The sequence below is a fragment of the Epinephelus lanceolatus genome, chromosome 19 (genome assembly GCF_041903045.1).
Source record: "Epinephelus lanceolatus isolate andai-2023 chromosome 19, ASM4190304v1, whole genome shotgun sequence".
NCBI classification, from domain to species: Eukaryota; Metazoa; Chordata; class Actinopteri; order Perciformes; family Serranidae; genus Epinephelus; species Epinephelus lanceolatus.
The window spans coordinates 35,888,684-35,899,864 of NC_135752.1; the positions used below are offsets into that span (position 1 = coordinate 35,888,684).

General features: G+C 37.1%; 1 long non-coding RNA gene across 2 annotated transcripts; it reads right to left on the bottom strand.

The window, feature by feature from the left end:
- Positions 1-5,158: 5,158 nt before the first annotated feature.
- LOC117269498 (uncharacterized) lies at positions 5,159-10,712 on the bottom strand. Of its 2 annotated transcripts, none has more exons than XR_004502735.2 (4): positions 9,820-10,712; positions 6,084-6,725; positions 5,782-5,956; positions 5,159-5,640 (listed from the first exon to the last, which is right to left on the bottom strand). It is a non-coding gene; the product is annotated as an uncharacterized LOC117269498 (long non-coding RNA). The 2 variants fall into 2 exon arrangements; XR_013488140.1 differs by lacking the exon at positions 9,820-10,712 and adding an exon at positions 8,343-8,371.
- Between the last annotated feature and the right edge of the window lie 469 nt (positions 10,713-11,181).

The following is an 11,181-nucleotide window of genomic DNA, read 5'->3' on the forward strand; positions in this document are numbered from 1 at the left end:
CACCTCACGCTGCAACGTCTGCACCTCCGAAGTCAGTTTCTTAGTGACTGACTCAGTGTTCTAAAATCTCCTCAGTTCATACTCCTTCTGGGTTATTCCTACTATTCGGGAACAAATAAATAAATAAATTAATTAATTAATATATACATAAATAAATAAATAAATTAATTAATTAATTAATATATATATAAATAAATGAATGAATTAATTAATATATACATAAATAAATAAATAAATAGGAGAGTTTAGGGAGTTAATAAAGGGATGGTCTTACAACCACAGGTTTCTTAATCTTAAGACAGTTGATGGTTGTGTGTGAGTGAGTAAATTTATCACATTGTGTAAATAAATAAATTAATTAATTAATACATAAATAAATAAATAGAAGAAGCTCCTTTTTGTCACTTTGTAGGCTTTTAATTTGCCTTTTCAAGCAACCGATATCATCGTGCTGAATTTTATTTTGTTGTGTTTGATTTTCCATTTCCTTCTTCAGTTCTGCCAATTTTTTTTTGGCTCTAACGCCATATTCTTTATAAGGGACCAGGTTTTTTACCTCCACTCTGTAATATTCGCAAAACTTTTTCACTTTTGTAAGCTCATCCGTCATCTTCTTCTTTTCTGCGTCCTTTTGTTTCAGCAGTTGTTTCTGCTCCTCCAGTCTCTTTAAGGTAGACGTGTTTTTCCCTGTAAAACTGCTACCTCGCACTGCAACGTCTGCACCTCCGAAGTCAGTTTCTTGTTGACTGACTCAGTCTTTCGAAACCTCCTCAGTTCATACTCCTTCTGGGTCATTCCTACTATTCGGGAACAAATAAATAAATTAATTAATTAATATATACATAAATAAATAAATTAATTAATTAATATATACATAAATAAATAAATATATATATAAATAAACAGGGGAGTTTATGGAGTTAATAAAGGGATGGTCTTACAACCACAGGTATAAAGCACAACTCACTTTAATTTGACTAATGACCTTTTTTTTTTATTATTGCAAGTAATGTTTATAATTTTCATGTTCATGTAAATGTTGAATACATTTACATGAACATTAAAATTATGTGTCCACTGTTGTCCACTGATGTGAGGTCCACCCTGTTACCTGTGTGTTTTTTGATAACAATAAAATAAAAATAACAAATACTAAGCATTTCTTTGTGTTTGCTTGCAGTGTTTGAATTGGCAAAATTATTAGACCTTAATATCCTGAGCTGGACCAATATAGTTTTCGTATAGTTTAATAAGTCTTCATTCAGATAAAATAATAAAATCATGGAAAATGTAACTTTTTTTTTTTGATAAAGTAAACCAGGCTGAAATGACACCGAATAGTAGGAATGACCCTTCTGCTCTCTGAGGGACTTTTTGGTGGACAGTTCTTTCTCCACTGTAGCAACAACTGAAATCTGTTGCTGAAACTGTTTGATCTCTTCGATTAAACTTTCCTCATTTAATCATAATCATAATTGCGTCAGGATGGTTGACATTTTGCCTCTCCATTTTGATTGCTACTTAACCTAAAAAATTAATCTTACAGATTAAACAGCAAGTTAGTTGCACGCGTGTGAGTTTCAGTGCCACCATTTTACACGTGTGCATGTGTGAGTTTCAGGGCCACCATTTTAGACCTACGCATGCACGAGTACCAGGCTCCCAGTTGTACATTCTACAGACAGAGATTGCCAAAAACATATTATAGATCCTTGGTAAAAATAACGTTAGCCCTGCGTTCACAAGTTCTTGTTTAAAGCAAAAATAGATTTCTGCTACTGCTAATAGATTTCCACTACCTAGTGCACTAGCATGCTAGCTAACGCTGTCTCCTTATTAGCTCTTTAATCATGGACCAAAAAAAAAATAATATGACAAGCGTCCTAGCTCTAAGCCCCTAAGGAGCCTCCCTCAAACCCTTCTGACCCAGATTGTGTTCTGCTCCTCAGCTAGAAGAACCAGAGGGAGAGCAGGACGTCGCTGAGTTCAGTTGGCTTTCCTCCAGTGTCCACACACCCCTGGACTTTGTCACTGTCTTCCCCAGAGGTTTCGTGCCCCTTCCCTCTGGACAGGTGGACTTGTCCTTCCATTTTAGCATTACCCCTCAACAAAGTATCAACAGACAGCAACGTTTTTATCAACATTTTGAAGTTGAAACAGACAACTTAGTTGGCATGCTTGCTGTGCTAGCTAACGTGTGTGCTAGCACTTAAGTGCTAGCTGTGCTAGTTAATGCTGGCGGCCAGAAACAAACTACTATGATTCATTGTTAGTTAATTATGCTGTAATTTAAACAAGGAACACATTTTCTGGTGGCAGTCCTTCTAAAATGAGCAGTAGTTGAGTTACTATATTCCATTATGATCGGGGGTTGATACGCAGACACTAGCTAGTGCTAGCATAGCTAGGTAAATGAAATGTTGACTACCCCTACTACTGTGAATTGGTTGGCTGAATTTAAAACTGACAAGTGTTCGACTGACAGGTGATTGTGAGCCTCTGTTTGGCCACATTAAAAAATGACTGACAGAGACCCCGTCCTCTCGAGCTCACGCACATCTAAAATGGTGGCTCTGAAACAGCGCACATCTAAAACAGTGGCTCTCTGGCTCTGCAGGGGGACAATATTGGCTCCTGTGCTTCTTTCAAAATGTCTGTGCTTCTTCAGAGCTAAGCTGGTTTTCTAAAGTGAAATTAGTACAGTTAAACAAAATCCTCAGTACTGAACAAAAACCATAATCTACTGCAGGGTTAGCGAGTTAGCTTGCTTAGGTTGGCTATGCTAATAAGTAAGCATGCCAATAGACTATAATATTGTTCATTAAGAGTAAGGATGATGTCATTTTGCAGTTGCAAAGACCTGTGAGGGACACATTTTCCCTCCTTTCTAATAGCCTTTTCAAAACTATTTTTTTGCAGGATTGCAGTGCTCACGTTGATCCATGACCATCGCTGCCATGTTGATCCTGAATAACTTGTTTATGTTGATCCAGAGGCCTGTACTACAGAGCCAGTTAAACTGATGCAGGGTATCTTTTTTTATCTGGTTTGACTAACCCTAACATTGGACATCTGGATAACTGGTACTACAAAGCTGGTTATCAACTAATTCAGTCAACTCTGGGTTTTGCTATCCAGCCACGAGTGCGTTCATGTGAAAGAGGAGGGGCTGTTAATGACAAGCGACATCATTAGAACCATGAATGAAGTCAGCTGCTTCATATTTTATGAGATGAAACAGTGGCCAAAGTGTCTGAGACTGAGAGACAGTAAAATGTCAGTGGCATGGATTTGAATGACACACAATGATAATCTTAACAGAAAATCTAGAAACACTGAAAACACTATCCACAAATTCACTGTCTCCCGAGACTTACATTACCTGTAGGTATCACTGAGCTACATGTGATGTTAGTAGAGAGTATTTTTTGCTGCTTAGTTGATAAAACTCCTCTGAATATGTCACATAAACACTTTAAAGTAACACCAGACTGTTTGTGCTGCTGAAGCAAAGAGTGGAAAAGTAGTTAATGATTAATGAGGTCTATCTGACCGAAATGTTGCATTTATAATAAGAGGAGCCAATTAACAATGTGTGGATTATTTTACTAAAAAAATATTATGTTTTATCCTAGTTCTCATCACACAGGTGTCTCATGTTATGTTGAGCTGCAGTGATGGGATCAGAGTGTGAAATGGCAGCAGTCAGAGGTCGGGGTATTGACAGGCTGTGATCTGTTACCCTGAAGTTAACCTGCTCTGGAGCAGGTTGGCTGCTCAGCATAAGTTACCATGGTGATTTATCCCAGTAAAAAGAGAACACCTTCATATTACTGAAAACCCAGAGTTAACCCTTAAGTTACCTTGCTAACTCCAAATCCTGCTTCGTAGCACAGGCCTGTGGTTTTCAGTCTGTGTTCTACACCATACATCACTCACTCACCCATTCACCTGCCGACACGCTGACACACAGATTTACACACCTCATTTGCTATTATCTTTTGTGAACAATAAATCTGTGCACTTTTCATTTAATACCGTGTGTGTCTCCCATCTTTGCCATGGCCAATGAGCTGGGTCAGCGTTCATAATCATGACTGTTATGTTTTTCAATATTTTGATGTCTCCGTGCCAGAGATAGCTGTGGCCAGAGGCTTTATGTTTTCTGGTTGTCTGTTTGGATGGATGTACATCCGTCTGTCCCATCCTTTCGAACATGATATGGGTAAACGTGCCATTTCCCATTCTTAATATTTGATTTTCAAAGTACTGTTTTAAAACTATTTATGACCCTTTTTGGATTAAATAGATCCTTACCTATCAGAAATAGGTGCTGTGCCATCTCAGGCTATCTTATTTTTTATTTTTTTCCACATTTAATCAACATGCATATGTGTGTTTTGTCAACCCTGTTACCATAAACCAATTAATGTTTGAAAATGTTTTAAATGCATATTTACAACAAATCTGATATACTTTGAAGGATAAATCTCCCCTTGTTACACTGAGTGTGTTTGTACAGTGGGAATATTGAGGTGTTTATGTTTTATCCATGGATGAATATGCTCATTTGCAATTGACACTTTCACAGCATCTTTCTTTTTAAGAACAGAATATGGAAACAAAACAATAATACCCACATTTCATTCTGTAGATTACTGGTTTCTTTTACTTAACATATAAAATGAGTTGATTTGACATTTGTCTTTTCATTTTTTGAATTATACTAGAATATTATACAAGTAACAGGGCTGACACCTCAGTAACAGGGTTGACAACAGTTACCATACTGATAGTTTAAGTTGCAGCTTTGGGTCTAATGGAGATAATGGGACATTCATAAACCTTTAATTCAACATGACTAATCAAAGAATATTTTGGAGACATTTATTGAGAGGTTTTAGCATTTTTCAAAACATGAAGGATATTAAAAGGACAGTCACAATGAATTTGATCCATTGAACATGTTTGGCCTGCTCCGAAAGTTGCATCATTTCCTGGGAGTGAAATCAGCTTCCTTTTGTGAACATGCTGGTGAAAAGACAAGTAAGTGTCCTCTTCTTTTCATGATTTTTCTTATAGTTATATAATGTTTGACAGAAGGGGACGAGCTTATTGTGTCAGCCCTGTTTTCACAAAAGGACACGTTAAAAAGATATTTGTTAGAAATTTTTAATGTACATAAATAACATGATATAAGCCTCTAATGAATGCACACCATGTGGTCTCATGACCTTCACCACATGGCTAGTAATGGCTGCCAAGAACATTTTTCGTCAACCCTGTTACCATTCTAGCGTAACAGGGTTGACATAACAGGGTTAACAAAAGTATGGTTTTGCGAGTACTTGAAAAAAGAAAAGAAATGAAATACCTCTGGAAAAACAATCAACAGGTGGAACAGTCATAAAATAAAACTATTACAACTGATATATCTGATTTCTCACACATTCATATACTGAAGAGCTGACTGCTGACACAATATTTATCTATGTGAATTCTAATGTTTGAGGTCACACGAGAATTTGCCACATCCTCTGCTGACAGCTGTTTTCTTCCCCGCGTGAATGATGGCGTAATCAGTTGTACACCCAGAACAGCAAAGTCCTCTCTCAAGGTGACGCCTCGGTCAGCAAGTATCTGAAATGAACAGCATAAATATACTGTGTTTTCACTGACAAATTAACATGGGAACTACAGGGAAACAATAAACACGCTGAGAAGAATCTGTTTAGGAAAAACAAAACAAGAAGAGTATAAAAGGTATGGTTAAAATCTTACCTGATCTCCAGCGTGTAGGTATCTCTGAGGCAGGAAATCAGAGTTCCTCATAATGTGAACATCTGATGCTCTCCCACCCCAGCCTTTGGAGACATATGTGATGGCACCAGATGGATGACATGCAATGAAGTACTTGACTGTGGTCCAGTTTTTGTACTTAGAGTAGGTCATTGCTCTGTGAGAAAAGACCAATATTTTTGTAACATTAATATGGGAATAGTTTACATTCTTGACCCTATACAAAGAAATAACTAGGTCAGTAATGTTATTCTGACATCTGATGAAAAGCAAAAATGTCTGACCTAGTTTTCAGCTTCTTTGAATGTTGGATTCTGATCTCAAAGCAGTCAATGATAGACGTCAATCTGGGGTATTGCAAAAGAACTTCAGCTGGTACTGTGTTCCTGATGCATTCTCTGTCAGGCCAAGCAATCAAAAATGAAATTTTTGCATACAGCAGATCGAGCCACCTGGAGAACACATCAAGAAAAGTGTTGTGTGCCAAGTCAAGTATTCCACATATAAAGTCCGTTGAAGGGTTCTACCGCAGTTTCACCAGTGTTATGAAGAGCTCATCTTGTGTCGAATGTTTGGATGTCTCTTGTGGCTTTACAAACTGCACCAGATACTGGTGCAAGGTGTAAAACAGTGTCCACGTCAGCCCAGTCATCAGCTTGCATTTGATGTAATTTTCTCTCACAGTTGTTGCACAGCTTCATCTCACTCCTTCCTGGCCTCATCCCTCTCTCTCCTTAAATTGAAAACCTCATTCTCCACACTCTGAGGAAGGCATGGAGCCTCTGGTGCTGTGGTTGCTAGTACTGGGGCGTCTGGTGGTGTCCTGCGCTCCAGCCTTTGCAGTTTTGCGGCTGCAGACTGCGTCTTTCTGGCAGGGAAAAGCGAGGGTATGTAATCTCGGTGGTCCTTTTCTTCATTTTTCAAGCCTAGGGAAAACAGTTAAAAACATGGGAATAAGTAAGAGAGCTAAAGCAGTTAATTTAAACTTGAGGAGACCTGGAGGCTACTGCCACTATTAGTTTGCCACTATTCTGAGGGGAATTAAAGATTATTTTTATTTTGCATCATTGCACACCTTCCCAATAATATTCACATTTGAGGATCTGTAATCAGAGAATCTGGACTTTTTTCTTCTTAAAAATGACTCAAAATGATAAATTAAACATAAACATCAAAGTTGGCAATAAATCGATCAATCATCTAATTGTTGTTGGTCCAATATGACGTGAGGTTCTTTTAGCTTTGCACAGAAACAGGCAAGAAATGTCCTTCAGAGAGCTATATTTTATTTTATGCTTGGAGTACATTTCAGAGCCAGCACTTTATATATATATATATATATATATATATATATATATATATATATACCGTACTCAGTAAAGAACTTTAATCAGAACTTCTACTTTTACCAGACTTTTGTACACAAGTATCTGTACTTCTACTGAGGTAATGAATGTGTACTTTTGTACGTGTTGCGAGGAAATCTACACAAATTACAAATGTAGTACAAAGTTCACTAGCGTTTAAACAATTAATCTGATACCCCTGACATAGTCTACGATTGTTTGGAAATGGTTAACATTACATTAAACTTAGCTGAAATGAAGTGCTGACTGCAGACATACACGTTTTGTTGTTGGGTCCCATAATCTGCCAAACTCGTCCTCTCTTCAAGGACAGTAACTGGGTCATTATACGACTTGCCATTTTGTGTCCCTCGAACAAAACTGTGCTATAAATGTCAATAAACAATAAATACACTATAATTTATTTTCCATGATATCTCTTGTAACATTAAAACAATGTAAAAGTTTATTTATTTTGTTTTCAAAGTTGTTTTAAACAACTTTTTGTATGGAGCATCATTCAAAAGCTGTAAAAATGGCCTGTCGCTCAACAATGATTGTTCTACTTTTACTAGCTATTAAGGCCCAAAAAAGTCAAACTATCATAAAAATATAAACTTATATATAAAGCCTCAAGCGTCTTTTCATTACTCATGAATGGGTTTTATTATTAATATCTGTAAAATGTTGTAAAAAGCATCAATTTAGTCGGGTCGCCAGGTAGTCGTCAACCCTGTTACTTTTAATGAAAACACCCCTTCTGAGATAATGGCCTGCTCCGAAAGTTGCATCATTTCCTTGGAGTGAAATCAGCTTCCTTTTGTGAACATGCTGGTGAAAAGACAATTAAGTATCCTCTTATTTTCATGATTTTTCTTAGAGTTATATAATGTTTGACAGAGAAGAACAAGCTTATTGTGTCAGCCCTGTTTCCACAAAAGGACACGTTAAAAAGATATTTTTTTTTTACAAATTTTTAATGTACATAAATAACATGATATAATTCTCTAATGAATGCACACCATGTGGTCTCATGACCTTCACCACATGGCTAGTAATAGCTGCCAAGAACATTTTTCATCAACCCTGTTACCATTCTAGCTTAACAGGGTTGATGGTAACAGGGTTGACAAAAGTATGGTTTTGTGAGTACATGAAAATATATTTGAAAAATCATGAAAATAAGAGAACGCTTACTTGTCTTTTCACCAGCATGTTCACAAAAGGAAGCTGATTTCACTCCCAGGAAATGATGCAACTTTCGGAGCAAGCCAAACATGTTCAGTGGATCAAATTCATTGTGACTGTCCTTTGAGTATCCTTCATGTTTTGAAAAATGCTTAAACCTCTCAATAAATGTGTCTCAATAAATATTCTTTGATTAGTCATGTTGAATTAAAGGTTTATGAATGTCCCATTATCTCCATTAGACCCAAAGCTGCAACTTAAACTATCAGTATGGTAACTGTTGTCAACCCTGTTACTAAGGTGTCAAACCTGTTACTTGTGTAATTTTCTAGTATAATTCAAAAAATGAAAAGATAAATGTCAAATCAACTCATTTTATATGTTAAGTAAAAGAAACCAGTAATCTACAGAATAAAATGTGGGTATTATTGTTTTGTTTCCATATTCTGTTCTTAAAAAGAAAGATGCAAGATTCAATGTCAATTAGACTCACAAGTCAGTCTTTAGACGCGAAGGCGGAGATCTCTGATTGTCTGGTGGTGAGACTAATGTCAATTGCAAATGTGCATATTCATCCATGGATAAAACATAAACACCTCAATATTCCCACTGTACAACACACTCAGTGTAACAAGGGGAGATTTATCCTTCAAAGTATATCAGATTTGTTGTAAATATGCATTTAAAACATTTTCAAACATTAATTGGTTTATGGTAACAGGGTTGACAAAACACACATATGCATGTTGATTAAATGTGGAAAAAAATAAGATAGCCTGAGATGGCACAGCACCTATTTCTGATAGGTAAGGATCTATTTAATCCAAAAAGGGTCATAAATAGTTTTAAAACAGTACTTTGAAAATCAAACATTAAGAATGGGAAATGGCACATTTTCATATAATGACCCAACTTTAATTTCACATATCAATCAATCAATCAATCAATTTTATTTATAAAGCCCAATATCACAAATCACAATTTGCCTCACAGGGCTTTACAGCATATGACATCCCTCTGTCCTTTGGACCATCACAACAAAGAGACAATAAATTGTGACGAAAGCAAAGCCTCCATAAAATTGCATTTTATGTCCTGTGTGTGATTTATCCTGGCTTCATATGAGCAGAGGAAATCTCCACTAGTTGCTAGGCTAATTTATACAATGTAAAATACCATAGACTTGTGCTAATAACGTTAGCATGTTATATTTGTTTGGAAAACGTGTTTAGTATAGGACAGTTGTTTTGTCAGTGAACCTTGTGAGTTGTAATGGAGCCAAATTATGTAACGTTGCCTTTGTTAAATGTTGCTGTTGTCCCTGGCGGTCAATAGAGGAAATGTCAGCTAGCCGCTAAGCTAATTTATACAATGTAAAATGCCATCTGTGCGTGCTAATAACATTAGCATGTGGGATGAATGTGTTTGAAATGTGTCTCTTTGAAGCCATGTTTAATGTGTGTTTGTGTGTTTTGAATCAACTTACCTTTACAGCACTTCACAAAAACCCCACTGCCGACCAGTGTTTTGCAGAGTTACAAAGACACACCACCACACAAGTATAAATGTGTTTTGAATCAACTAACCAGTCAACTAGCCACTATCCACCTGGCTGCTCATTTCTGTTTGTGACAATTTCAGCTCATTTTTGTCACTTTGCAGGCTTTTAATTTGCCTTTTCAAGCAACCGTTATCATCGTGCTGAATTTTATTTTGTTGTGTTTGGTTTTCAATCTCCTTCCTCAGTTCTGCTGATTTTTGTTGGGCTCTAATGGCATCTTCTTCAGTTGTTTTGCCTCCTCTGTGTAAAACTCGAATTGAGTTTTCAGTTTTTTTAACTGCTGCCATCTCATGTTCTGCGTCCTTTTGTTTCAGCAGTTGTTTCTGCTCCTCCAGTCTCTTTAAGGTAGACGTGTTTTTGCCTGTCAACACTGTTACCTCGCGCTGCAACGTCTGCACCTCCGAAGTCAGTTTCTTGTTGACTGACTCAGTCTTTTCAAACCTCAGTTCGTTCTCCTTCTGCTCTCTGAGGGACTTTTCGGTGGACAGTTGTTTGTCCACAGCTGAAACCCGTTGCTGAAACTGTTTATTCTCTTTGATTAAACTTTCCTCGTTTCTCCTGGAGGCATCAAGTTGCTGTCGCAGGTCCGCAATCAGAATTGCGTCAGGATGGGTGACGTTCTCCATTTTGAATACTACTTAACCTAAAAAGTTAATCTTACAGATTAATCAGCAAGTTGGACAATGAAATGTCGGTCGTGTGTCCGTGCGCCGGTGTGGAGAAGATGTGAACTAACACGCAGTTAGATCACGGCACCACATCAGCAGCTGCCAGCCAGCCCCAACTCACAGTTGCGTTACACTGAGGTGTCCCCCATACACAAATGACAGGTGGGAACTAATGAGCCAAATCATAAGGCCTGGAGGCCACCTACTGTTAGGGAATAGACATAGCAGGTTTACTTTTTTTGTCATAGAGGAACAGTATTCATGATAACTGACAAGAAAATAAAGACTTATTTTGCAAAATCAAATATCTTGACTGGGACACTGCTGCAATTGGATAGTCTATCCACCAGTGCTAGACATTAAAATTAATTTGTCCTCACACATGAGTAATAACAGAACATCATTCTCTCTCTCTCTCTGCACATAGGCTATTCAAACTTAAAGAGTGCCTGACTGTTGCCAGGTTATAACTTACAGTGATGTGCATGTAACAATTTTATAAAAGAGGTAACTCTGCAAAAGTCAAAAATAACAAATCAATAATAAAATAAATGAACAAATGAAATAAAATAAGGGTACATGTTTTTCCAGTTCACCAATCCCCAACCTCCCCAGAGTA